General features: G+C 39.9%; 1 long non-coding RNA gene, 5 other non-coding genes and 1 pseudogene across 6 annotated transcripts; 6 read left to right on the top strand and 1 right to left on the bottom strand.

Moving 5' to 3' along the window:
- Positions 1-2555: 2555 nt before the first annotated feature.
- LOC141425676 (uncharacterized) lies at positions 2556-4471 on the top strand. Its single transcript, XR_012450717.1, has 2 exons — positions 2556-2812; positions 3301-4471. It is a non-coding gene; the product is annotated as an uncharacterized lncRNA (long non-coding RNA).
- On the top strand, positions 3092-3197 carry Trnal-caa (transfer RNA leucine (anticodon CAA)). Its single transcript has 2 exons — positions 3092-3129; positions 3152-3197. It is a non-coding gene; the product is annotated as a tRNA-Leu (tRNA).
- Positions 4472-6597: 2126 nt separating the features above from the next.
- Trnar-ccg (transfer RNA arginine (anticodon CCG)) lies at positions 6598-6670 on the bottom strand. The gene has a single exon. It is a non-coding gene; the product is annotated as a tRNA-Arg (tRNA).
- A 1986-nt stretch (positions 6671-8656) lies between these two features.
- Positions 8657-8732, top strand: LOC141410549 (U6 spliceosomal RNA; annotated as a pseudogene).
- A 4885-nt stretch (positions 8733-13617) lies between these two features.
- Positions 13618-13689, top strand: Trnaa-agc (transfer RNA alanine (anticodon AGC)). Its single transcript has one exon. It is a non-coding gene; the product is annotated as a tRNA-Ala (tRNA).
- Positions 13690-19702: 6013 nt separating this feature from the next.
- Positions 19703-19774, top strand: Trnaa-agc (transfer RNA alanine (anticodon AGC)). Its single transcript has one exon. It is a non-coding gene; the product is annotated as a tRNA-Ala (tRNA).
- Positions 19775-24938: 5164 nt separating this feature from the next.
- Trnaa-agc (transfer RNA alanine (anticodon AGC)) lies at positions 24939-25010 on the top strand. The gene has a single exon. It is a non-coding gene; the product is annotated as a tRNA-Ala (tRNA).
- Positions 25011-27322: the final 2312 nt, after the last annotated feature.

Consider the following 27322-nt stretch of genomic DNA (forward strand, 5'->3'; position numbering starts at 1 on the left):
TACCATCAAAAGAAAAGAAAACCTAAAGCAAAAAAGTAAGAGTACTTGCCTAGGATGGTTATGACCCTGAATTTAAACCCCAGGACTTCTCATTTGAATGAGGATATATCAGAGTGAGTCTAATAAAAGTATTGTACCCTTATGAACAAGACAAGACAATTGATTGTCACAACCTATGGACTGAGAGGATGGAGAGTAGGAGGGCATAGGTTAAGAGTTATTGATAATCTGGTTCTTGGGTACTGGGCTCATGGGTATTTATTTAAATTTTTAATTAAACTGCCATTTAAAATGGGGTTAAATGAACTTATCAATACTAAATTGGCTCATCTGCAGGAATGCAACCTTTGAAGTCTTTAAGTCAGGATATGGGCCACTGAAGGTAAACACAGGGCTCATGATTCTTTGGGCTTCTGTTTTACTCCTTGGAACACCTAAAGTTATTAATTAAACTTTAGGGATTCAACAACTCCTCATTCCTCAATTCTTTTTTTGCCACAGGAAAATGTGTGTGTGCACATTTGTCTTCAGCTGCTCTTTTTTTCTTGGTACAGCTCAGCATGCAGAGAAGAGCACTTTCCCCACGAGCAGAGGAGCCTAGAAGAGACATGTTAAAAAGGATAAGGGAGAAAAAAAAAAAGAGGATAAGGGAAAACAATATGGGCCCTACCACATACTTTAGCAGAGATGATCAAATGTGCATCATAATTGCCAGCCTCTTAGAGACACTATGAAATTCACAACAAATAGCTTTTAGATGGTAAATGAGAGCTATTTGTTATTGTTGGTTATCTCAAGTCCAGGGTATATGTAGGTGGTAACCACACACCTTCCAGCAAAAAAGGAAAACTCAGTGGTGGTGTGTTCCTCTTCTTGCCAAATGGAAGACAATGATTCTTTGATTCAGATACACAGTGAACTAGCTGAACTTGACTTGGGAAGAATATAAGATAGCATGACTTCTGCCCTTGGAAAAGTTACTCAATTAAGGGGTGGGGAAGGGATGGGAGGAATAACATGAAAAGGAAGTGGAGTGTAACAAAAATTTTGGGGCTTAGACATTGTGTGTTGTAGGAGGCCTCAGTGTTGTATAATGTAATTTGGGAGGAAGCTGAAATGCTAGTTCTATATTTCTTTTTCTTTTTCTTTTTTTTGGCAGTACTGGGGTTTGAACTCAAGGCCTTCACTTTGAGCTACTCCGCCAACCATTTTTGGTGATGGGTTTTTTTAAGATAGGGTCTCTTGAACTGTTTGCCTGGGCTGGTTTTGCACCCTGATCCTCCTGATCTCAGCCTCCTGAGTAGCTAGGAACAGGTGTGAGCACCAGCACCTGGCTATATTTCTTATTTAGGTTCTGTTTGGGAGTGTTTTTTGGTTTGTTGTTTGTTTCACCATGGTGCTGGGTATCAGACCCAGGGTCTTGCTTATGCTAAACAAGTGTTCCACCACTGAGCTAATCCTTAGGACCCTGTTCCTTTAGGATGAGGGCTTGATGCCCACCAGCTTGATCCAGGAGTAAATTGCAGCTTAATTAATTAAATTACTAAATCCTTGTACCTTGTTTAAACCTGAAATTCCTCCTGTATGAGGTTTCTGTAGTGGGCTATGCCTGTAAACCCAGCACTCAGGAGGCAGAGGCTGGAGAATCTCGAATTAGTAGCTAGCTTTGGCTAGCAAGACACTGTCTAAACAATAAAAGCAAGTTAGCAAAGTATGTACTATACATGACCATTTTTTTAATTTGTGGGGGAGATGTATGCCATATGAAAGGATTAGAGTAAACATGTCGGGGTAGTTACTTAGAAGTGAGATTATTTTTAGTTCTGATTTGTTTGTATTTTCTACAATTCATGGGTACTTTGTAATTAGGGAAAAAAAACTTGTTATGGGTAATTAAGTTTCTATTGCCATGTTGTGATTCCCCCACAACTTCATCCCAATAGATAAAGCCGCTGAAAGAAATGCAGCAGGTCTTTTATCTTGGGGACGAGAAATCTGTGTTCACCGTACTTCTCACTCTCCCAGTTTGTTTGTTTGTTTTTTAATTAGCAAAAATAGAATGTCCCGGGTGCGGGTGGCTCACGCCTGTAATCCTAGCTGCTTAGGAGGCAGAGATCAGGAGGATCCGGGTTCGAAGTCAGCAGGGGAAATAGTTCGGGAGTCGCCTTCCTGATAAACCCTTCACAAAAAAGGCCAAGAATGTGAAACCAGGCGAATTGCTGGAAATCTAAGACTGGGCCTACTGAAACTAAAATCGTTTCTCTTCATGCACAAGAGACCTAACTTTTACCTTATGAAAGAAAACCCTTTTTTGTGATAATAAAAACCCATCAGGTCATAATTAATTAAACTTTCGTCCCCGGACCTGGCCTGGGACACTTCGGGGGCCAGGAAGACGGCGGGCGGGGCGCCGCTCCGGAGTCGCCGCGTCGCGCTTTCCCGGATGTCGCTTTCGGAGCCCAACAGAAAATTCCTCAACCAGTGGCAGGACAGTTCTGGGGGAAAAGGAACCAAACAGAGCGGAGAAGGGGGCCGTGCCATAAAACCGGGTCTGTTCTTAAGGTTTTGTTTTTTTGTTCCTCGCCGTCTTCAAAAGAAAGAAACCCCAGAGGAGGCTGACCACCATCAAACTTTCAGTGACGATTCGAGGCTGCAGAGCCGACCCGCGACCTAAACGAAGACGTTCTTCCTTCCGTCCTTCCCAGCTCTCGGCCAGCTGGGGGCGGGAAGTATTGGCGCGGCCTTCTGGGGATGGAGAAGAGAATTGTTAGACATGGGCCTCCATTTTTAAAAGACTCTTGCTTGGATCGAGGTTTTTTTTTTGTTTTTTTTTTTAATCCTTTTTACATTTACTCGCGTGTGTATTTTGTTTGGGCCGCCTTCCCCCCTAACACTCCCCTCACCCTCCCGCCCGAGCAAGTTTTATAAACTTTTTTTTTTTCCTTCTGCAAAATCTTTGTTCTTTTCCATCCACTGGTGGCGGTCTTCTTTTACAGTTGTAAAACAGTCTTGACGTCATCATATACGTCACAGGAACAGCGCTCTCTCTCGATCTCTGTTTCAGTTGAAAATCTCCATTTTCTCGCAAGGTGTCAGGATGGCCGAGTGGTCTAAGGCGCCAGACTCAAGTTGTGCTTCCCTGCCTTGGGGATTCTGGTCTCCGAATGGAGGCGTGGGTTCGAATCCCACTTCTGACACACAGTTTTTCTTCCATTTAGAAACAAGTACTGATTTGAGCGATATATAATCAACTACCAAACTATGAAAAAGTTGATGATAACATAGATTTTTTTCTTATAGGAACCGCTGGCACTGAAAGGATGGATACGGAAGCATCGCGACATTTTTAAGGAGCCGCAGATTTTAGGCAAAGATGTTGAACAAGAGTACAGAGTGATGATCTGAAAGACGGGGAATTTGGGGTCCCAGGAGCTCTCAGCCCTGCGCTACCCGAGGAGAAAGCAGATTACTACCGGGTTGACTCCTGTGCTGCTCCGCAGGAAAACCGTTTTGTACTTCCTGGAGCGCTTTTGTGCCAACGAACTTCGCAGTTGTGTCTACAGAAATCCTCGCAGGTCCTCTGCTCGCTTCCATTTTCAAAGGCCCTGGAACCAGCTCTGATATTTCCTTTGCAAGTTAGGCTCGTGCGACTCGGGTTTCTCTGCTCCGTCAGACTGAGCGCTGTTGAGCGGGGATGGAGCTGGGGCAGAGCACGGGCAGGGCGCAAGGAAACAAGAAACAAACCAATCGACAAACAAAACTGAGTACTATTTTAACTTTTGAAAAAAATATGAAAACTGTACCTCCTTCGCAAATATAAGCACCGTCAACAATTTAATATTTTCATAGTTTGTCCTCTGTATTCACATCTGTGTGTAACTTTTATTTATAGATAGATAGATAGGCAGTCATAAGATACATACTATTCACTGACGTATTTTTATTCAATAGATCTTGGGTTTTTTTCATGTGGAATGCTCGTTCTTTTTCCTTACAAATCATTCCATTGGTTAGATACATCTTCCTTTGTTCAACCACTTCTTTTTTCTTACGGAACATTCAGGGAATTCACCCAGTGAATAAAGAATGTTTATTACATGCCAGGGGATACAAGCCCAAATTGTGGCAGTAAAAATATGAAATTAAGGTTAAAGTAAAATAAAATTTTCTGCCCTTGTGGCACTTATATTGCAATTAAGTAACGTTTCTCGCAAATAAGTATAATGTGGCTTAGGATTTTTGTTGATTTTTTTTAAAATCAAATTGAGGAAGTTTCCCTTTAGTCCTAGTTAGTTGAAATTATTTTTAAAATCATGAATGAGTTTTGGGCTTTTAAAACTTTTTGCTGCACTCACTGATAGAATGACATGAAAATGTGATGGATTATATCAATTAAATTTCAAATGTTGACCCAGCCTAGTATACCTGGAATAAATCCCACTTGTTTGTGGTGTACAATTTTTTCTATTAATTGTTGGATTCAATTTGCTGATATTATTCCTGTACTCACAAGAGATTTTGGTCTGTAGTTTTCCTTTCTTACATCTTCATCTAGTGTGGTGTTAAGGTAATTCTGGCTTTGTTGGATGAGGAAATCTTTTCTTTGCTTCTATCTCCTGGAAGAGATTATAGAGAATTGGCATCATTTCTTCCTTAAAAGTTTGGTAGAACTCACTAGTGAAGCTACTTTGGCTAGGTGCTTTCTTTTTTAGAAGCTTATTAATTACTGATTCAATTTCCTTAATAGTTTCAAGAACTGTTCAGATGATCTACCTCTCCCTCTATAAGTTTTGGTGAGATGCCTACTGGAACAAGATTAAGCTTCTGGTACTTCCTGTAGTGGGAGTTCATTCCCTGTAATCACTTGTCTGACTTTTAGCCACAGGAAGCCTTCTTAAGCCCAACTACTTATTGCTTACAGGTTCCAACCCACACAAAAGCGCAGAAAGAACTTGCTCAAATACCCTAAGAGAAGTGGGCTATGGTCAGTGAAACATAGCCTAGGAGTTACTTTCCACAGGACAGGGGTGAGAGGGAGAACGTTTACTGAAAAGGCATGTAGAGACAGGGATTTTGGCTGAAGGCAATAACAATGCCTTCCGTTTTAAAAGTGTGTCAGCTGCAGTGTTCTGACCACTTTCAATACTGCTCTGTTTTTCATTTGTTCCAGTAGAGCTATATGCACACAGCACAGAGTTTAATGGGTGAAATTTCCCAGTGTATCCAGAGCAAGTAGCTCTCTGATCTGAGACAATGATTTACCTGACCACAAATCCTGCTTTGATATTGTTATTGACTGGGTGACAGTAAACTTTTTTTTAAATTGTTTTTTGTAGTGCTGGTATTTAGTTGATAGCCTCATACATGCTAAACTTGCTGTACCAGGAATGAAATTCTGATACACACTACAACATGTATGAATCTTGTCAACATTTTGCTAAGTGAAATAGGCCAGACACAAAAGAACAAATATTGTATAATTCCACTTATATGAAATATACAGAATAGGAAAATTTTATAGAGATGAAGAGTAGATTAAAGGTGAACAGGGGAAGTGGGAAATTAGAAGTTATTACTTAATGGTTACAGTTTGGGACAGTGAAAAAAAATCTTGTAAATATATTGTGTTGTATAATTCAGTGAGAATGATTACTACCATTGAGTTTTACACTGAAAATTATCAAAATGGCATATTTATGTTATATATTTTTTAACACACAGATACACAAAAACAAAACCCTACATTATGCTAACAAACAAAAATTTATTGTGTTTTTCCTTTTTTGTAGTGTTGGGGATCAAACCAAGGAGCTAGTGTTCTACCAGTGAGCCCAATAAAAGTTTGTTTTAAACACTGAAACCCATCTCCTAAAATAATATATTGTGGCTTAGTTTGTTACCAGACTTATAATTGTCCATTATTAATTGCGTAGCAAAATCACACCTTTCAAAACCTCAGTTTCTATTGCTCTAGAACAGGAAAATTAATAAACAGTGCATATATTCAGTAAATGTGAACCACTGCTGCTGTTAGGTCTAGGAAGTTATTTATTTATTTATTTATTTATTCTGGTGCTGGGGATAAAACCAATGTGCTACACTACCAATAAGCTACACTTCCAGCTTGTGCTCCCTATTTTAATCTCAGTCCCTTGCTTTTTTCCTATTGTGTTCTTTTTTTTAAAATGATTTTTATTAGCATATAATAGTTGTATAGGGGGATACCTTGTGATATTTACATATGAGCTTACAATATATCTCAGTTGGATTTACCCACTCCATGTTCTCTCTCTTCCCCACTCACCCCCTTCTTAGAACAATTTCAACAGGTTTCATTCTTCTATTTTCACGGTGGATACAAAATATATCCACCATATCCACCCTCATTTCCCCTTTCTAGCTCCTTGAGGAAGAGCGCTATTTCTTGCCTTGTTCATTTGTAAAGTGCTTATCCCACAGCAGGTTAAATAACAGTTCCTCTTTACGTGTGAACCAGTAGCCAGGCGGCAGTAACAAGTAGGAAACTGCTGCAAATCAAAATTTAAGTCTCTTTCAGTTTTATTGAAATCTTAATGATGGAAAAAGAAAGTAAGCCCGCGACCACGAAGGGACTCGAACCCTCAATCTTCTGATCCGGAATCAGACGCCTTATCCATTAGGCCACGCGGCCGAACGATGAATAAGTCTGGTCACGTAAAGCTCAAGCACAATGCATCAAGGTGGGGGAGGGAACTTTCTAAGGAGGATTCCGAAGACCACGCTTGATAAAAAGTTCCTTGTTTGTAATTCAAATTTACTAAAAGTTCACCATTTACAGAGCCCTCTAAAATGTAGATCCCAGGAACGGTGAAAGGGCAGGCTGTTAGATGGTTGGTCAACGCGAATCCCGCTGAAATCTTTGACCAATGAATGACGTGAGATAGGATGGGGAAAATTTGCAGCCCAGAGCTCACCGGTTCGGAAAGCGACGCAGAGGAGCGAGACACGAACGGACTTGCAGGGTGGGAGGCTGAAAGGAATGACAGCGTGGACACTTCAAAGAAGGTACTGCTGGAAGGGCATGTTGGCCTAAGACTGGAAAAAAGAACATTATTCGGTTAGCAAACCCTATTGGTTTAAGATGAATGGAGTCAAGGAACGTGAAAGGGTGGAGTTTTTCATGGAGCCTGAAGACTCCAGTGCTTGACTTGGAAATTTCTCAAATTTGACTTGGTCTTGACAAGAAAACATCCATTAACTCACTTGTGGATTAATCCATAGAACAGGTTTTTTGGGGGGCCCCACGACCACCAAAAGTGTGGTCATGCCAAACGTCCAACCCTAGAATAAAGCAGTAGTAACCTATTATACACTATAAACTGCTCCCGAGCAGTTTATTTGGGAAGATTTATTTTGGGAAGGTAGCTTGACCTTGACTCTAAAGGTGCAAAGATGAAGCAATTATTAATGTTTTTAGTTTTTGTTTTCGTTTATTTTTTCAGTACTGAGAATCAACCCAGGGTCTTGGTCATGCTAGGCAAGCCCTCTACCACTGAGCTGCTCCCAATCCAACAGCTGTTAATATCACAGTATCACCATGAACAAACAAGAAATGTAAAAAGTTAAGACTGTTCTACTCACAGATGCAAAACATCTTGAAGCTCTCACCTTTATTTATGTATTTACTTATTGCGGTACTGGGATTTGAACTCAGACCTACACGTTGAGCCACTCCAGTCCACCACCCCTTTTTTATGATTGTTTTTTTCGATAGGGTCTTGCGAACTATTTGCCTAGACTGGCTTCAAACCATAATCCTCCTGATCTCTGCCTCCTGAGTAGCTCAGAGTACAGGCTCCTCCACTGCTCCCTGGGTTTTCACCCCCTTTAAATACAGCTGTCCCTAGGTATGGGGAGATGGGTTCCAGGACTCCTGTTAACAAAAAAAATCCACCGATGTCCAAGTTCCTTGCGTAAAATGACAGTAATTTTTGCATAGAAATTAGGAGCATTACACATAATTTACGCATATCCCTTCATATACTTTATGTTATCTCTAGATTACCTGTAGTATGTAGTACAAAACCTATACATCATGCCATTTGTGAGTTCAGTGCAGTACTGCGCTACAAATTCATGGTTTGCTTTTCTGGAATGTTTTTTCCTGGATATTTTCTTTTCTCTCTTTCTCTTTCTTTCTCTCTCTCTCTCTCTCTCTCTCTCTCTCTCTCTCTCTCTCTCTCTCTCTCTCCCTTCTTTTTCTTCCTTTTCTTCCTTCTTCCTTCTTTCCTTCCTTCCTTCTTTCTTTTTCTTTTTTTTGTGGGATGGGATTTGAACTCAGGGCTTTGTGCTCTATTGCTTGAGCTACACCTCCAGTCCTGGAGTATTTTCCCTGGGCAGTTGGTCAAATCCACTGATGCCCAGCCCTTGGGTGCTGAGGGCCCACTGTAAATAGAAACTGAAATCTATACAGGACACCTCCTAAGTGTGTTGAATGCAATAAATATACAAAGAACGTCTATTAGTGGAGCTCCCTCTTTTTTTTCAAAGTTTAGTTTGAAGTTATAACATTATTTTTGAATGTCCACTTTTAAGCATTCTTTAAAAACAAAAATCAAAAGCAATCTCAGCAAGGATGGAGACGGATGCTTCTACTCTATTCTTAAACATAAAAGCAGTGCTCATTTCAGCAGCACATGCACTAAAAAACTGGAACAATACAGAGAAGATTAATATGGCCCCTGCACAGGGATCACAGACACACACACACACACACACACACACACACACACACACACACGTTTTTTAATAAAATCAAGATCATGTTTGTTGTAACAAACAAGTTTAATAACATGTAAATCTCTTTTTGTGAGAGAAACAAATCTTGAAGTAAACTCCCCAAGGAGAAGAAGTGTTCAGGTTTGAGACCACAGGTCCCTGTTTCAGAGGAGCAGAGCTAAAGGCTAAATCCTAAATAGGGATAATATTAGGACATTAGATCATTGTGAGTTAAAGTCCAATTCTCATTTTTCTCACTGGATTCTAATTCTAAAATAAAAAGAATGACTTTTTCATTGACATTTTTTTCTCTTTATCTCCCATGTCATCTTACTAACCTGAGGATGCTAAGCCTCTTAACCTGCTCCACTGTATTTCTTTACCTAGTTACCACCCAGAGCCATCCTCTACATTCTCTTCTGCTCAAAGAAAGGCAATTCCTGACTGGCTCCACTTTCCTTCCTTTACTTCTACCCTCTTTTCTGTGTGGTTTTGGCTTCATCCTCATCCTCTTTTTCATTTATACTTTGCATTTTGTGTCTTCTGCAATATATACAAAAATATGTGCTAAGCTTCCTCTCTTTCATCTTGTTCTCACTTATTGCCCTTTTCTTGTGGCTGTAGATAATAATAGGTCTGTCTTTGAAGGGGATATGAATAGAATTCCAGCAGATTCTCAAAGAATTCCCCTTTAAAGTCCAAAGACTTCTATTCTTTCCATTCTTCTGCCACATCCTATGAAGAGAAGGTGAAAAAATAACCACGGAGAGTGAGGGAAGTGCATAGGAAGCTGAGGGCTAGGGCTCCAATGCTCTTGCTGTTAAAGCCTTGTGTAATTCTCCCTCTCTGGAGGCTACGAAAGAAGGAAATGATAAGAGAACTGGGAGGACTCAGGATGGTTTCAATTCCCTTGGCATCTTTAATCCTTGTTGACTACAAATGCAGAAAAAGAGTCAAACAAAGTAATCCAGAAATAGCAATGCCTAGTATCTGGCTAGGAATTTCCTTCTCTCTTCCTTTAGCATGGAGTTGGAGCAGTGGAAGAGCAGGTGGGCTGGGAATCATTGTACTTTCTATGTTCCTCCTTCAGGCCTTTGCAAGGAGCCTCTTAAGGCTGACGAAGTCTCCAAGAGTACAACAAAAAATGAATACATGGAACATGGAAAATTAGAGGGTAATTCTTGGTAACTCAACAAACTCACCACACACACACACACACACACATGCACTCTTAGCCTATCCAGAGGATCTTCATCCTCTGGATGAACTTGCTCAGACATCAATGGTGATCTGATAGGGAGAGGGGGGGCTTCTCCATATACTGACTTTACAGTAGGATTCTTTGCTTTCTGGTTTTTAAAAGCAAGTGCACAGATGAATCTAGGTGAAAGTTTAGAAACCTAACTAATATTTGGTCAGTAAAGACTCTTTGTCAAGTTTTCTATGAACCTCATTAGTGAATTCCAATCTCCAAATCCCAATGGTCACTTTTCAGTCTTCTATTTTTCATAGGGACTCTCCTCTATAGACATGTGAAATTAAAAATTTCTAGATCAAGCTCTCTTCAGAGTTCCACACTCATAGATCATAATATTTAACAGACATTTTCATAAGGATGTCCTGTAAGTATTTTAAATTCTTGTCCAAAACCAAACTTTTCTTCATCCCGTTACCAGGGTCCCAGGGCAGAGAGCCAACTCTGGGGAGTCCTAAAAATTTAGGTTCAGGCACTCATGCCAGAAATCAAATGTAAAAATAATAATGAAAAGACAGGAAAGGAATTTAATTTTCAGTATGACCATACTGGGACAATAGAAGAGCAAGAGTCTCCTCCCATCTTTGGGGTAATGACATAAGCTTCAGGCTTAAATAGAGGAAGAACTGGGGTAGAGGTGACATGTGTGCATAATTTCATAGTCTTGGTCAAACTGTGGACTTTTGATCATTAGCTCAGTCCTGGTTTTTGCAAATGTGGCTCCAGAGAGTTCTTACCGCTTTTAGGGGACAATCTGATTCCCAGGAGATGATTGCTCCTGTTTTGGGGGCAGCCTCAATTTCTGTCATGGGGTAATTACTCCCATTTAGGAGGTGATATCAACATGGGGTTACCTGTTTGCAAGGCTTCACTGTTCCTGGAATCCAAGGTGACTGTAGGCTTTGGGAAATGACTAGAGAAACTGCTCTTGGGGATCTGGGACTGGATGTTGTAAAAGTTGACAGCTGAATGTCCCTGGCAATCATAGCAGACACTCCTTAAATGATAAGTATGACCACGTGCAAAACTGAGTAGAAATTTGACCCAAAGTAAACGAGCCAGACACAACATGAAGGCAGAGATGCCAGGCTTTAATCCTGCTTTAGTTACCTTGCTGGCCCAAGTGAGGAGTCAGTGCTTTTTATCAAAAGCAGATTTTAAGTCCTTGTTAATTTCTATGGATACATCCCATTCCTGCAAATAAAAACAAACAAATAAACAAGCAGAAATTCTGCTCCTCTTCTAGAAGAAGAATGCAAGCTCACCATGATGACTAATTTTCAATACACAGGAAAGGAATGTGGAACACTTTTTCTTTTTCTTTGTTGGTTTAACTTGGAAACTGTCAGTTAAAATGACTGTCTCTTATCTCTTTCTCCCCTTGATCCTCTGGGCTGTAGTTTAATTTAGGGCATCTTAGAATTCCTCTGTTATCACTGGAAACCTGTTAGAACTGCAAATTTTTAGGGTCCACCCCAGACCAAGTGAATCAGGAAATCTGGGAATGATGTTTCCAATTTATGTTTCATCAGACTCAACTGATAATTCTGAAGCATCTAAACTTTGTGAAAGCAGGACTAGAAGGACCAGCACATTCTACTTAGAGCAGGTGGTCTTTTTTCTTCTCTAGTATTTGGAGAAGCATGGGAGCAACTGAGATCTCCACACAGAGATGTGTTCCACACATCCTGAACTCTTTAACATCCCACTCCCAGCAGTCTTCCTCCTATGTGTCTTCTACCTCCTGCTCCCAGGTCCTTCTCTTCCCTTCCTATCTTTGCCCAGCTGTCTTAACTTTCCTGGGGATTCTAGTTTATTTCAGTTTCCATGGAGAGATTTCCAGGCCCATTTGTCCTCAAACCTACCTGACCAAATTCAACAACACAAGATTCCCAGGTCCTCCTCCAGAGATTCTGAAAGCAGCCATCATCTCCAGGTTGGGACCTACCTGGACAACTGTTTTTATTAAGTGTTCCTGGTCATTTTCTTCTTTGGGGTCTCCAGCAGTGTTATCAAGAAAACACTTACAGGAAGATGGGGGGAGAGGGAAAGGGAGTCTTTTTCTCACCCATTGCTAGGTTCATCTTGAGACCTAATAGCAAAAGACAGATCAAGCCTGGTGTGAGGATACACACATATAGTTTCAGCACTGAGGCAGGAGGATAATGAGTTCTAGGCCAACCTGGGTTACCTAGGGAGACTCCTTCTCAAGGCGGGGGAAAAAAAGCATACAAATTTAATATTAGCTTTACATAAGAAGAGAACATTAAAAAATGAAAACCCACAGGAACTGGGAAAATTGTATTGTTATACTAGATTTGATGAAATAAGGTAGAAGTATAATTGAATGAAGGGCAATAAAAACAAATGGGAGAGTTAAGCAAGCCCTGTTTGCTCAGACTTCTCTTGGCATCCTTTTCCTTCTGATACAGGAAGACCCCTGTTGGAATGAGGGTTGTATGATCCACTTTATGAGGAAGATCCGCCAGATTTTAAGGTCATCTTCAGGGGAGAACAGGCCAGAGAAGGCCAGAGAGACGTTCCTGCTTCTGCTGTTTTTTCAAATGCTCAAGTACCATATTTTGGGGGTACTGGATCCTGAACTTAGTCAAAGGACATCAGCGTCCCCTGGGTCTGAGGGTCGCCTGTGACTTTATGCACTTTATATGCCTTTTATGCCTTTTTCTGTCAGGCCAGCCGCGTCTCAGCCGAATCTTTCTGGTCGGAATGGCCATAACCAGAACTGGGGAAGAATCAAACGGAAGGTGGTGTTTCCTTCACATCGGCAAGACTACGCACGTATCGGACGGGTGGGAGAGAGCAGAAGAAAACTTAGAAAAGGATTTAAAATTTGCTCCAAAAACTCATTTCTGGGTTAACTGTGGCAACGAAGTTTGGCGAATGGCGGGAAGTGCCTGGGGTTTGCACCAAGAAGCGGAGAGGTCTGAGGACTCCCGGAACCTGCACGAAGACCGAGAATTCCCTTTGCAGATGTTTACCCTTTAAAACGCGCAGCTTTGATGTCCTTTTCGTTCGGTGGGGGATTCCTACCGGAAGGGGGCGCCGTAACCGCGGTGGGCCCGGCTCCTCTCTTGCCTGTGCGCGTCTCGGTGGTTCTCGGCTCAGAGCCTCAGAGCCCCCGAGACGCGGTCGGCTGGGGCGCTAGGCCCCGAGACCCCGCGCCGGCGAATTTCCGAGCGGTGCCCGCTGTCCGGCGGGGCCGATCTGCAGTTCCCTCCTGTCTTCTTTCCCCTGGACCTAAATCCCCCACGGCAGCGTTCATGGCTTTGTTCTTTTTATCTTCTTGCATTATATTCCCCCGTTGTCTGGCAACTATCAAAAGCAGAGATCCCCTTCCTAGCCCTCTCCCTAGGGGATAGCCCGGACGGATCACCACTTTTGTCCCTGAACGTGGCCGCCGCCGGGCGTCGAATAGGCAGTGGAAATCCAGAGTTAGAACGGGGACTTGCGATATGACATTCAGTTTTCCTTCTTAATCCAATATAGAGGGCTCAAAAATTGAACTTAATGAAGGGTAATGTGTCCTGCTGGCGAGTGTGCTTGTAACAGGTCATAGAGGGATTTTGAGGGCGCTTTGGCCGTGAGGGGGTGTAGCTCAGTGGTAGAGCGCGTGCTTAGCATGCACGAGGCCCCGGGTTCAATCCCCGGCACCTCCAGTTTTTATTTCTCATCTTTTGCAGAGACATGGCTGTTGCTGTCCTCATTTTGGACACTTTCGTCCTCTGTCAGCTCTAACTCATACTCTAATCCGAGAAAACGAAACAAAACAACTCCGTTTTGCTTTTAATATCGGCGCGTTTCTGCTCTAGGGTCTTGGCATCTCCTCGCGTGCGAGAGATAAGATGAACGACTCGCTCAGGATTCCAGACCTTCCCCCAGCCCCCTTCCCAAATAACAGAAAATAAAATAAACAAGCCTAATCACATTGGTTACATTTCTCAGTATTATCGATCAACAAAAAACACAAAAAGGAAAAGAAAGAAAGAGAAAAGAAGAAAGAAAAACCGCGCAGTCCACAAGAAATTCTCTTAGAGCCCTAGATTTTCAGATTGTTGTAGAGGACAGGGACATTCCCGCGGATTCCCCCACTCCTCTTTCCCATGTCAGCCTTCCTCGAATTGCTTTGCTCACTCCGCTTCCCATCTCTTGCCCCATTTCTATACTGTGTATGTATCCCTTTGACTCACTGTTAACTGTTCCTGACTCTGCTTAGCGTAAGTTTTAAAGTTTAATGCAAGGTTTGGATCCAGGCAGAAGTTCTTGATTGTGTTAAATGAGTTTAAGCCTTTGGCTGTGACTGGCTTGAAGCAGCGCTTGGTCAGATCATTTTACAAGTTAAGGTAAGCAGGAGAATCAGAAAGTACAGACACGCACCTTCTCTCTCTTCCCTTCCTTTTCCTGATTCAACACACACTTCCAAGCTTTCTGAGCAACCTGGGACACCTCTCAGACACATTTGTTTTACCATTTTATGGGTGCTTTCACTTAATATAAGCATCCAAATTCTGAAGAATGTCTTAGGCAACACCAAATGGCTATCTTGGGAATATCAAAGTAACTTATTGTGTATTAGAGTTTTGAGATGGCCAATATTTTTCTTGATGGTCAACTCTTGTTTTTGAAATATCCGGATTCTTAAAACCATTTTGAGAAACCATATTTTCAATATGGGCAGCAGATGTTTAGTGAGTTTTCTTTAGCTGAGAAGTTCTAACTTTAGAATAGGTATCAGTATTCATAATTGAATTTGTCATATGTGGATTTTTCTTCTAATAAATAATTAATATTTTTCCACCTCATTTTGATTGAGGTGCCCAAGGCAATTAAAAATCCCTGTGTTGCCATCTCATAGCACTGTAAAATAGTGACTATATGACTAAGAGTTATGAGCTGTCAGTATAGACATTTACTCTTAACCCTTTAGCAAAGTGTCATGCTCAAATCAGAACTATTAGTTCAGTTATCTGAGTAGATGTTAGCAATGGGGAAGCATCCATTTATAGTGTTAAGAAGTTGCAGCATAAAATATATCTTGAATTTTTAAAGATCTGAACCAACAACAAATCAGGGTTTCTGAGGGGCAATGTGAATCAGTACATGGTAGTCAAGATATGTACTCCCCTTTCTCAATATGATAAAGTGGATCAAGAGGGGCTCACCAGAACGCTAACATCAACAGATAGTTCTAAGCATTTCCCATTACCTTTTACACACACTCAAGGCTGACCTCACCAGAACTGTGCCTCTGAAGAGTTTGGCAGTCAGCCCATGTAACAGACCCCTCCATCCTGGATCCTAATAGGATTCTGTTTTAGAATTTATATATTCATACTCACATGATCCATATCTCTTCATAGATCATGAAAAGTAATGCATAAGAATGAGCTTTTTTTTCTCTAAATATTTCCCTAATTCTTGTCTCTGGACTATGTTTAACCACTAAACTTTCCTAAGGAGGTGAACCTACTATCTTTGCCATGAAAGAGAATCAGTACAGAGAGACAGCGTCTGAGACTAACAAATGTGCTAATGTGCAATGAACAGCTCATTCTAGGCGAATATGACACTTTGTTTTCTAGGACAGGGGGTCAGAGGAGCTTGTGTATTAAAGCAGTTCCATAAATACTTGAAATCATACTTCAGGGCAAAAGCTGACAAGGACAAGCCAGGATTTAAATTCAAATCTTTTAGTAACTGAATCAGGAACCCAAAAGGCAACAAAACTCTTACCATCTGTGAACATTTTTTTCTTTTCTTTCTTTCTTCTTTTTTCTTAAATGGCCGCATACCACTATGTATATCATGTGGAATAATGATTTTCCTCAAGCAAATTATTTCACCTCTACTGTGACTCATTCCTCTAATTCACAAGAAGAGATTCTTGAATTTCTGGACTCCATTTTATCAAAAATCCTTATCTATTTCATGTCATTATTTGTGTTTTTCATAACTCCACAGAGTTCCCGGCAGCCAACAGATTCAGAGGAAGTAGGATGAGAGAGTTTTTCTGTTTTTGCTTTGTTGTTGTTGTCATTGTTCTGTTATTTAAGAAAAATAGGTAGAGAGTCTGATATGTAAAACATTTTTTCCTCCAATAACAAATATGCAATTAAGTATTTGGGGAGAGGAAGATAAAAGGACCATGGTGTGCACCATGAGGGTGTAAAGGAGCCCTACCTAATTTTTATTTTTAAATTATTATTATTATTATTATTATTTTGCTGTTCTGGGGCTTGAACTCAGGACATACACCTTGAGCCACTCCACCAGCCCTATTTTTGTGAAAGGTTTTTCTAGATAGGGTCTCATGAACTATCTACCCAGCCTGGCTTGGAACCTCAATCCTCCTGATCTCTGCCTCCTGAGTAGCTAGAATTACAGGGGTGAGCCACCAGCGCCTGGCTCATTTTTATTTCGTTAAAAATTTAGTTATTGAAGTTTTCAAACATAAACACAAATGGAGGCAATGTATTTTATGAACCCAATGTACCGATGCCCCAAACAGCCTCAGCAAGTGGATGTTTGGAAATATCTTATCCCGTATTTGTATTGAGGTTAAAAAAATGACATTAAATTTATTTTTTTAACCATTTTTAAGTGTACAGTTCAGGAGTATTAAAAATACTTACACTGTTGTGTAATAGATCTCTACAGTATTTCATCTTTCAATAGTGAGACTCCATATCCACCAGTACTAATTCTCCCTTTCCTTTACTACCAGCCCTTGGAAACAATATTTCTATTTTCCATTTCTATGATTTTTAACTACTTTAGATATGTCATATAGGTGGAATCATAAAGTATTTGTCCTTTTGTGACTGATTCATTTCACTTAGCCTATGTCCTAAAGGTTCCTCCATGTGGTGAGAATTTCCTTCTTTTTAAGACTGCATAATGTTTCATTGTATGTAAATACTACATTTTGTTTATTCTTGTTTTGACAGCACTAGGGTTGCTTGCACTTCTTAGTTGTTGCAAATAATGCTGCAATTAACATGGGTGTGCAAATATTTCTTAGAGATCATTCTTTGAATTCTTCTGAATACCGTCAGGATGTAGGATTGCTGGATCATACAGTAGTTTTCCAAAAGGGCTATATCATTTTATAGTCCCACCAACAGTGCACAAGTGTTCCAACTTTTCCACATCTTCAGTGATGCTTGGTATTTTCTGTTCTTTTGATAGGGGCCATCCTAATGGACATATGGTAACATTTCATTGTGTTTTTGTCTTTTTCATTGTGGTTTTGATTTCTCTAATGATTAGTGATGTTCAGCTCTTTTTATATGCTTATTGGCCATTAGTATATCTTCTTTTATAAATGTTTGTTGAAGTCTATTGCCCATTTTTAATCAGGTTATTTGTAATTTTGTTGTGGAGTTGAAGAAGTTCTTTATATATTCTGGATATTTACCCCTTATCAGATATATGACTTGCAAACATTTTCTCCCATTATGTAGGTTGTCTTTTCACTCTGTTGACTGTTTTCAATGCAGAATTTTTTAAAGTTTCTGTTATCCCATTTACCTACTTTTACTTTTGCTGCCTGTGTTTTTGGTGTCATGTCAAAGAAATCATTGCCAAATCCAAGGTCCTGAAGGTGTCCTCCTGTTTTCTTCTAGGAGTTTTATAGGTTTAGGTCTTTAATTAAGTTAATTTTTGTATATGGTCTATGGTAAGGGCTCACTTCATCCTTTTGCATGTGGATATCACTTTCCTAAACCTTTGCAGTTAAAGACGTAAGAATGGAAAAGAAGCAGGAAAAACTATGTTGTGATTTAGAGTTATGATTACATATCTGAAAAATCCAAAAGAACAAAAAAAAGCTACTATAAAACAATGAAAAATTTTAATTAAGTGACAGATTATAAAAATAAACACAAAGCTTTCTTGAAGATCTTGTCCTTTTCCTGCTGTGTAGTCTTGACACCTTTGAATACACTTGACACCCTTTTGAAGTCCTTATATGCAAGGATTTATTTCTGGACTCTCTATTCTATGCAATTTATCTGTAAACCTGTCTTTACGCCAAAGCCTCAGTGTTCGGTTGCTACTGCATTTTCTTTTCTTTCTTTCTTTTTTAAAAATTGTTGTGCTGGGTGGGGGTACAAAAGTTCCTACAATATATCAAATATATCATACTTGAATTCACTCCCTCCATCATTGTCCTTTATCCCTGCGGCTCCACCCCCCCCATTCCTGGAATAGTTTCAACAGTTATCATTTTTCCATTTACATACATGTGTATACAATATTCGCACTATATTCAATACTGCATTTTCTTGTTAATTGCTTTGTCAATTGTTTTCAATCCAATATTGCATGGCAGTGGAAGCAGCACAAGCATCCTTACTTTGTTCCTGCCCTTAGTAGTAAAACTCTAGTGTTTTGCAATTAACTAAAATGTTCTTTTAGGACCTTAAGGATATACATATTTTATCATGTTGAAGAGTGTCCATCCATTCATATTTTGTTGAGTGATTTTAGCAATTAGCACTAGATTCCCAGGGCTGTTGTAACAAATTATCATGTGACTTAAAACAATAGGAATTTATTCTTTCACAGTTCTCAAGATCAGAAATCCAAAATCAAGGTGTCAGTAGAGCCGCGCTCCTCTAAAGTCTCAGAGAAGAATCCTTGTTTCCCTCATTTTGGTTTCTGGTGGCCCCCAGCAATTCTTGGCTTGTAACTGCACCGTTCCAATGTCTGTTAACTATCAACACATAGCCTTTTTAAGGACTTACCTAATCTAGTGTGCCATTTTAAATAATTACATCTACAAATCCCCTATTTCTAAATAAGGTCATTAATTTTAAAAGATCTATTCAACCCATTCTAATATTACACACATTTTGACTTTTGTCAAATGTCTTTTCTGCACCTGTGGAGATAATCACGTAAGATTTTTCCCCTTGCATTTATCAATATGAAGGATTATATTAATGACCTTTGTGATTTTTGGAATAAACCCCACTTGGACAAACTATGTTACTATTTTTAATGTGCTATTGGATTCTGTTTACTATTTTATTTAAGATTTGAGCACTAAATTTCATATGTGAAATAGGCCTGAAGTTTTCATTTGATTTTGGGGGAAAACTGAAAGTTCGTGGCCAATGTTACAGTCACTTTATGAAATGCATTGGAAGGCTTCCTTTGCTACTCTTTGAATAATTTAATAGCGTCTTGATTTCTGATATTTAGCAGTTTGGGATTTTGCCCCTAAACTGGGCACTATCACAGCTGGAGCGACCCCTCTGCCTTCTCGTGCCAAATACGCCTGGGGCTCAGATCTCAGCCTCCGGGCCTCAGGGTCCCACAGGACCCGCTGTGGCCTCATCTGGTTCTGATATAATCACTCTTTCTATAGCCCTCTTTCCTCCCTCTGCATTACACTTAGTGATTTCCTGCAGTCCTTTAAAAAAGCGGGGGAAGCGGGGAAAGTGAAGACAGCAGAGAAAATATTTCGCCCCGGGGTCTTCTAGGGGCGGCAGGGGAGGCACCCAGCAGACGGAGACTTTTGAAATAAAATGTCCCTTTTCTGGACTCTCAGAGAGGCAGGACACAGGACCTAGATTTAGATTTTGGCTTACTGCTTCTGACTCTTCTAAAACGTATCAAAAAACAGCATTCTGCCTTGAATATATTCCCGAGAGCATAGTTGTATCAGGGGGTGTAGCTCAGTGGTAGAGCGCGTGCTTAGCATGCACGAGGCCCCGGGTTCAATCCCCGGCACCTCCAGTAGTATTTTGCGTTTCATTTTTTGCCTCCATTGCTTTTAATCTTTTTTTTCTTTTTCCCTGGTTCACACAGAAAGTAAACCAATTTCATAAGATTTGCATTAATATTAAAGCCTCCCCATTTCTACCCGGGATTGGCCCTCCCCAGGGTGGCTGCGCTGGCAAAATCAGGAACAGATGGAGCAAGAAGACAAAGAGCAGCAGCTCGAGATTCCCAAACTGCAGGCGCGTCACCGAATTGACAAGCCGGTGCACCCTAGGTTCCACTTTGAAGTGTTATATAAAAAGTAGGAAAGAAAAGATAAGGATGGAAAGGTTTAACAAAAGAATGCCACAATTCCCCCTGGTTTCTTCTGTTTTTCTGAGCCAGGGTGATCTGTGATCAGGCTCCAGTCTGAGCAAGCAGAAACGCAGAGCCCTCCAAACCGGGAAATTGGGAAAGTTTATTTGCCTAGACGAATTTAGAGGCCTCACACTTCTGCCGAAATCGCTTCATTGGGACTCACATTCGGCTGAAGATCTTAAAGTTCACACATCGATTTCCGGTTTCGTTCCGTCTTCACTCTTAACCGACTTTGATAGATGGTTTACGGAATTAATTTTACCTAGCACAGCTGCGCCCTCTATGGGACAGGAAATTTTTAGACCCTGCATCAGTGTGGTCCAGGAGTCCGCGGCGCCTCAGAGCTTGTTGGAAATGCAGCTCAGCTCCTGCTCAGACGTTCAGAACTATCAGCAGCATTTTAATGACTCTGGAAAAGTCACATTCTCAGACAGCCTAGATAAATAATTCCCTCTCATACTCCTTCATAACCTCTCTCTGTCTGTCTCTCTCTTCCTTTCTTTCTCTCCCCCGCCCCCAGCTTTGCAGAGTTTTATGGTGACACTTCTCTAGTATTCATGAAACTTGTCATTTCTGTTTCCTTTTATTTTACCACCAACCTCACAACCCAAGTAAGAGAGGAGGTCTCCAAAATCCGTAAGCTGCTCCGAATTTCAAAAGAGGCTCAGCGCTAATACTTCTTAATAAAGAAAGGCATACAAAATGAACAGAGGTATGAGGACGACATAACACCTACGGGGAGGCAGACACCAGAAAATGAAACTTTCTGGCTCTTCTATGAGAGTTCAAAGGTTGTGTCCATAAACACCCCGAATTCCAGGGTTCAAGATCAGTCTAGGAACAAGTTCAGATTTTTCCTTTTTATAGCTCTCAGTAAATGAGTTCCCGATCTCTAAATCCCAAAGGACACATTCAGTTCTCATCCTACTTCCTCTCTCTACATAGATGCCTTCTGGTAACTGCCACCCAAGAGTATTTAGATCAGAGCACTGGCTATATCAACAAGCAGAAGCTCATAAAAGAATTTAGTTCATATGTATAAAACCAAATTCCTCTCCTCCTCCTAATCTCTTTCCCATTCTGAACAAGAAGAGAGAGAAAAAAGGAAAATAAAGGGTTGGATATGTGGCTGAGTGGCAGAGTACATACCTGGCATGTGTGAGACTCTGGGTTTGATTCCTGGCATGACAAAAAGAAAAAGGAAACACAGCTTTCTTTTCTGCTTTTCCTCCTGTTTGTTGAGTGACTGGACTCTCTTTCATATCTTTCCCACTTTCTTGCTTGCTCTATAAATCCAGTAAGTCTCTCCATCTATGTCTAGTTACCTACTAACTGCTTTCAAAACTCCACACTTTTCTCCATCCCCGAATGTAGTATTTAGCTCTTGCCTTGAGCAGCATTTGGAATCATTTCATGAGCCTCCTTAGTCACCTTCCTACTGTCATAAAATGAAGAGACCCTTGGTAATGAATAACAGATTTCATGAGGTTTTTCTCACCTGGGGTTTTCACATCAAAACCCCAGACAGCAGATAGCAAAAAGTGTATTTGTCGAGGGAAAGTATGGTCAATTTTCTGATATAAGATTTTGATATTTTGCATTCCATTTCGAGCTTACCTTGCTAGAGAATCAGTATTCTCTACAGCTCCCTGGGGTCCTCTGTCTTAAGTCACAAATCCCACTCTGATACCCAAGACTGCTAAGATGATGAACAAAGAAATAAGGCCTCACAGAATATAGTGAGATATTTCCTGAAGAACCTTGAAAACTGCTCTTAAGATACAGGGGTGCTAGTCACTGCTGTTCACTGGTAAACCCCAAAAATCAACAAAGGGCCTAGGTTCAACTCCTGACATTTCCAGTACCCTTCTTAACAAAACACAGTTGTGTTACTCTTTCTCATTGCCTGCTCACAAGATAAATAAACATATGATTCAAAACATTCATTTTAATGCTGCACTCTTTAGACTTCATGAACCTCAAAACCATTCTAGGCACTTGGCAGAGTACAAGCTTCTGTAGTCTGTGACTTTCCTGTAGCTGGTGGAACAAGTCACCACAGATTTAGTGGCTTCCAGTAGCAGAAATTTATTTCACACATTTCTGGAAAGCAGACGTCTAAAACAGTTACTACTGCACAGGGCTGGGCTGGGCTCCCTCTGGAAGCTCTCGGGAGACTACATCCTTGCTTCCTCCAGTTTCCTGTAGCGGCCACTGTTCCTTGACTTGTGACTGCATCATTCCAGTCTGCCACCACAATCACATTGCCTTCTCTGTGTGAAATCTCCCTCTACTTCTCACTCATAAGAAGGCCTGTGATTACACTGGGCCCACCTGGGTAATAGACAGTAATCCCCCCCTTCTCAAGATCCTTAAAATAATCACATTTTTAAAGATTCTTTTTCAATAAAGCATAATGTTTACAGATTACTGGGAATGAGGTCCGATGTATTTGGAAACTATTTCTTAGTCTACTACACATAAAATCTCTTAAACCCCAAACAACAAGTGTGCCACCATAATAACAAAGTTTTCATGCTGTTTTCTATTTTCTACTATTATTAAGAGAAGGAAAAACATAAAAAGGAGGAAAAGTAGAGATTCAAGGAAAAATTGTTTTAGTTTTCTTTGTTTTTTGTGAAGTTCTTAGAATGAAAAAACAAAAGTACCCCCCCACACACACACATACACACAAACTGATTCCTCTATCTACCTTCTCTATTCATTGCCAAAAGTTTGGTGTAACATTAAGCCAGAGAGCAAAAACTAATAGGTGAATAAGTGAGTGTATGCTACCATAAAATGATGGCTAAAGAAGAAAAATGAAGAAAAGAAAGAAAAAAGCAAAGGCAGAGAAAAGAACAAGAAAGAAAAGATAGAGAATCTGCTTCAAGTAAATTGGATAACTTATATGTGCCAAATTGCTATTTTATACTATTTAATTACCTTTTATTTTATAGCTTTTATTTTCCTTTCTTTCAAACTCTAAATAAAAGCATGCTTAGAGGGGTTAAGGGGGGCGGTGTTGAGCAGCTCAGTGTCAGAGCATGTGCTAGGTTTAACCCCCAGAACAAAATGATGAATCAATCAATCAATCATGCCTGGAAATGTCAGCTAATATCGAACATGCTACTGAGACAAAGTGGCCAGAAGTTGTTTTGGTATGTATGTCAGAATAGAAATTATTAGCCGTCAAAGGAGAAAAAAAAAGAAGACAAATAGTTTACAGAAGTCTAAGACACTTTGCTATCTCCTGCCCATCCAATCATTCTGCTTTGTATTTTTCTGACACTGCTGAAGATTTCTGGTTCTTTGATGGCCTATTAAATGGTTTCCAGCATGCTAAAGTTTCAAATCCATCATGATCTATGCCCATCTTTTCTGATGAATCGCAAGGAGAGAAGAAGTTTCTGTCTGCTAACTCATTCTTTCTTTCCCTAGCAAGGCAGCCTCCCAACTTTTTCCAGCTCTGAGAAAAATTCAGTCTTCTTCATGAGTCTTTAGTTTATTAACTCACTAGCAAGAAATGTATTCAAATATAAATGGGAAATTTGTCTCAGCTTAAACATTTTAAATAGAATGGGAACTACCCAAGACTCATACATGTTGCCCAAATCTTAGATTATTTTAGAAAACCATGTTCCAAAAAAACAGTGAAATGAATGTATATAATTATTACATAATGTTACAATAATTAATGCTATATTATATGTAATTCTTATATATTAGGTGAATTTTTCTAAAGTATTTCACAGTAATAGATAGGCATCATGTCTTTTTATTCCTGAATATTTTGTACTTCAGTATGTATTTCTTCTTTTTTCTTTTGTGATGATAGGGATCAAAACCAGAGTCTTCCACATGTTTCCACATGGCCAAACTGAACCCCAGAACTGTTCTTGACCTTCTGCTTTCTCCCTCAGTGAAAGCCCGGGTTCCAATAACATGTAGGGACACACATACTTATCATCCCTCAAATATGTGTGTGTGCTACACACACACATACATACACACACACACACACACACACACACACACACATATATGTATACCCATTTTCCCAACCCTAAAATTCAGACAAAATATCAGAATTGACATACCCCCCTAGGACTACAAAAAATAATCCTGCTATATACAGTTTTAAAATTACTTCTTGTTCTTTTTTGTGTTTATAAGTAGAACAAAATGCTGTTTAAAATATTTTCTTAAATCAGTTCTTTTTCTCTTCAATGTGTTAAGTTATTCTTTTGAAATGCAATTAGATGTATTTCTACCTGTACTCAAATTTAGGGTATTTCTACACACACACGCACACACACACACACACACACACACACACACACATACACATACACATACACAAGTTAGTTTGTTTGTCTTGTCTTGTTTTGCTTTCTTTTACTCAAATCCAGGACCTTGGGAATCCTAGGCAAGAGACTTACCACAGAATTACATTCTCAGCTGTCCATGTTTGTTTGTTTTATTATGTAATACAGTAATATGTTTCTAGTAGTCAAACAAACACAGCAACTTATAATTAGAATAATTGCAAGAGCATGTCATATGCCGAGAAGCACTCAAGTGATAGAATAGAAGCATGTTTTGGGCAATCTAATGCCATGGGGAGCAGACCTTGGGGTGGGCTGTTCATTACCAAACATAAATCAGGAAATTTTTTTGGTACCTAAGAGAGGGAGGCACAGTGGTAGGAAATTTAGAAAACAGCAGAATGGAAACCGTGAAAATGACTTTCACTTTTCCTTAAAGGCTCAAAGAATTGACAAGTCAAAAAGTTTTCTGAAAGGGGAAGTACAGTACAGTAGGGGGTATAGCTCAGTGGTAGAGCGCGTGCTTAGCATGCACGAGGTCCTGGGTTCGATCCCCAGTACCTCCACTGTCCTTTTAAAAGTTACTCCTTGTTCATTCTGTTATCCATCTATTCTCTCCAAGCACTTCTGCTCACCACTAATAGGCTAGGAAAGTGGGTAGTTTTCCATGCCACCTTACCCCATCAGTGGTCACATTTTTCTGTCAGAGACCCTCAAACCCTGGAGTTAAACATAATCAGCATTTAACTAGAATTTTAGCACAGCTGAGAAAAAGATAGCAGCTGAAATCTGTTAGAGGGAAAGGGTAGTTCTCTGTTTCTCCTGAGGAAGTCGCCAAATGATGGAGGATATATTGTTAAGCACTTTTATAAATGTCACAATGCACAATGTGCCCCCAGTACAACAACAATATGCTAACAAAGCAAAGAAGAAAAAAAAACCTCTGAGCTAAAAAAAAAACCACTTTGCTCTTTTGCTCTTTATTAAAAAAAAAAAAAAAAGTCTCTCTCCAGTGTTAAATGGCAAGAGCTCTGAACTCCAGGGTCCAAGATCAGTCTACATGAAAAGTTCATTTCTTTGTTATTCATAAAGACAAATAATGAACTCTCATTCTCCTAATCACAATGGATCCTTTCCTCTTTTTTTCTTTTTCATAAATTTTTATTAGCTTATATTAATTGTACAAAGGAAGGGGTTTCATTATGACACACACTTATATTTGTGGCACTCCCACCCCTTCTCCATTCGATACATGATAGATAGATAGATAGATAGATAATGTGTTTTGATCATATTCAACCCCTCCATTATTCTTCCTTATCTGTCATCCTCTCCCTTTCCCCTGTGGCCTTCTACATCCCTAACTGTTCCCCTTTTACTTTCATGTCCTCTCCCCCATTTCTATCCCGCCTCATATTCTATGTATAAGAGAAAAATCTCATATGTGATATTTGTCTTTTGGGATTGGCTAATTTCACTTCACGTGATTTCACTTCACAACAGCCAATGGATCCTTTGCAATCTCACTCTTCTCTCCAGAGTCTTTTATAAAACATAAGTGTTGAGGTATCCTCTTCCTGACTCTGATTCACCTTCTCAAGGAGGAGAAGGCATGGGAAACTTTGTAAGCAGAGGATAGAGAAAGATAGAGGGAGGTTGAAGATGTGAGACAAAGTTCTATCCTGACGTCTCTCTTGGTGGTTGAGGAACAAGATGCACCAAGCAGCTTGCAGAACAGGGAACCTTGGAATTGGACTGACAAACTAAAATATCCTAGAAGCAGAAATGGTAGTTTGTGATTGTCTTACATTTCTCCTAGTATAGCAGCTTAAGAGGTTATAGTTTGGAGGTTTAAGAAATAGTGGGATTTGAGAGTAGATTTTCTATCTGATCAACTATCATATCTTTGAAGACAATTTTCCTCCCCAAAGAGGGTCTTTAAAAAGAGTGCGCCCACTATCTTCAAAATTGGATACTATTTTCAGACACAGCGTATAGCAGAGTCCATATTTTTAGGGGGTGGGTGGTATTGAAGAAAAGATTAGATGTTAGAGAAAATTAAATTTTTGATATCTTGGAAGAATAGCTAAATGGGAATATTTCAGGTGGCTGAAATAGCTCAATTGAAAGAGAATTAGACTGAAGGTTCCTGATTCAATCCTGGGTTTTGGCAGCTCCATTTTCTTTTTGCATAATCATCAGCCTCTCATACAATGTTTGCATCTCAATCTCAAATGTGTATACAAGTATAACCACTATTTTTACTGTTTTTGCAAATATTATCGAGGTAGTGTGTGTGGTTCTCTCTCTCCTTTGGTTGCATATTTCACTGAGGTAATGGCCTCTTTGTTTTTCTAAATAAATGCTTCCACTGTTTCTCCTTTATTCCTTAAATCCTGTCTTCAGCCTCACTCTCATAATTCATAAGCCTTCTCTCCATCCTTGAAGCTGTTGTTTAATTCATGTCTTATGATTTTCTCTTTAATATTATTGGCAGGGCCTCCTAAATTAGATAAATTAATCTGGGTGAACAGATTAGAAAAGACATAATGAAATGCTGAATATATCACGCTCAGGTTTTCTTCGGATGGTGGTTTTCTTCCATTGCATCTGGTCCTTAATATTCCGATTAAGCAAGCAAAAAATACGAAGTGTTTTAGGCAGGAAAAAGTGAAGTTTCAATAGCTGTGTGTTGATGGAAAAAGTCAAAAGTATCCGGAACTTGATTCCTTGCCAAACACAGCAAGAGCCTCTAACAACTCAAAGTTTCAAAGTCGCAATTAAAATTTCCTGTGGTTACCTAACACACGTTTGTAATCTTTTGCCTTCATCTCAGGTTCTATACTCTGAACATATCTGCCACTGGTTCCTGAGCGTC

This window comes from Castor canadensis, chromosome 8 (genome assembly GCF_047511655.1).
Source record: "Castor canadensis chromosome 8, mCasCan1.hap1v2, whole genome shotgun sequence".
Classification (NCBI taxonomy): Eukaryota; Metazoa; Chordata; class Mammalia; order Rodentia; family Castoridae; genus Castor; species Castor canadensis.